Raw genomic sequence first — 1,721 nt, 5'->3', positions numbered from 1 at the left:
GAGAGAAAGGGCGGGGGATAGATCGTGAAGGAGGGAGGTAGGGAGGAGGACATACGAAGAAAGAAAAAAAAGAAGAGAGAGAGAGATGAGAGAGAGACAGAAACAGAGAGAGGTGGGGGGGGGCAGAAAGAGAGAGAGAGAGACAGAAAGAGAGGGGGGAGGACAGAAAGAGAGAGAGATGAGAGATAGAAAGAGAGATAAAGGTATAGCGGTGACTATTGTAAAGTACTAAAGGGGCTGAAAGGGACGTGGGTCAAGGATTGGGCGAAATAGGCAAAAGGAAATGACGCAAAAGATAATGATAATGAGATGAAAAGAAGAACGATAACGATTCCGAGCCTGTGATGCAGCAGTTTTCAGTCTGTTCCACGGTATGTAAATAAGTAATAGGAAGGAATGCTTTGTTTCTCGTGTGTGTGTCTTTAGATTCAGAAAGAGAGTAACTATTTCTCCTTACACGCTTCTTCGTCTGGACATAACCAGTACCATAGCATTGACAATGACAGCGATTTAACTATAAAAACTGTCAGGTTATTTAAGATATGGGACATTCGAATTTAGTTTTTTAGTTTTAGTAAGTGTTTTACGGCACTTGCAACACAGTAAAGTCATATTAGTGCCGAAGATTTGAAGTGTTACAAAAGAGTAACAAACACAAAAAAGAAGGAGGGGAGGTAAGGATGATAGGTGGTTGATAGGAAAGAAGGAGCAAACCACACCAGAACACCAGCCAACCACCCACATTCGAATTGAACGTCCATCTCCGATAAGACAGAGTCATATAAGCGGAAAGCCTTCAAAACTCCTCTATGAAACCAAAAGTTTAAAAATGCCTTATTCAGGATTTGAACTACGGTCATCAACAGCGCAGTCCAGTTTGACATGACTTGACCTGTCTGTGCTGACACTGACAACGCGAAGTCTTTAGTTTTAGTAAGTGTTTTACGGCACTTGCAAAACAATAAGTTCATATAAGTGCCGAAGATTAGAGGTGTTACAAGAGAGTAACAAACACAGAAAAGAAAGAGGGGAGGTAAGGATGATAGGTGTTTGATAGGAAAGAAGGAGCAAACCACACCAGAACACCAGCCAACCACCCACATTCGAATTGAACGTCCATCTCCGATAAGACAAGAGTCATGTAAGCGGAAAGCCTTCAAAACTCCCCTATGAAACCTAAAATTTAAAAATCCCTTATTCAGGATTTGAACTACGGTCATCAACACAAGGCAGTCCAGCTTGACATGATTTAGTAGTAGTAGTATAGGGTTTTACGGCGCTCGCAACTGCGTAAGGTCATATGAGCGCGCGAAACACAAGTTGATTTGACCTGTCTGTGCTGACGCTGACAAAGCGAAGTCTTTAGTTTTAGTAAGTGTTTTACGGCACTTGCAACACAATAAGTTCATATAAGTGCCGAAGATTAGAGGTGTTACAAGAGAGTAACAAACACAAAAAAGAAAGAGGGGAGGTAAGGATGATAGGTGTTTGATAGGAAAGAAGAAGCAAACCACACCAGAGCACCCTCCAACCACCCGCCATGTGAATTCTTCACCATGTGCGTGACGGTTGAACAAGAGAACACCATGGTTTCTTTACGTGTTGTTTTGTTGGGTATTTTTTTATCAGGATTTGAAAAAAGGTTGAAGATATAAGAGCATTATATAGCGAGCACGTGCGTCGTTTCTTTCTTCCTCCTCCGCCTTCTCTCTCTTCTCTCA

The 1,721-nt window shown here is 42.0% G+C and overlaps 1 protein-coding gene across 1 annotated transcript in view; it reads right to left on the bottom strand.

Annotated features, from left to right (window-relative positions):
* The window catches only part of LOC101858638 (contactin), a gene marked incomplete in the record, with an annotated part of 71,633 nt that overhangs the window by 28,916 nt on the left and 40,996 nt on the right, over positions 1–1,721 (bottom strand).

The sequence above is a fragment of the Aplysia californica genome, unplaced genomic scaffold, assembly GCF_000002075.1.
Source record: "Aplysia californica isolate F4 #8 unplaced genomic scaffold, AplCal3.0 scaffold00275, whole genome shotgun sequence".
Lineage (NCBI taxonomy): Eukaryota > Metazoa > Mollusca > Gastropoda > Aplysiida > Aplysiidae > Aplysia > Aplysia californica.
The sequence above is the reverse complement of the archived record's forward strand: the minus strand, read 5'-3'. Positions and strand labels throughout refer to the sequence as shown.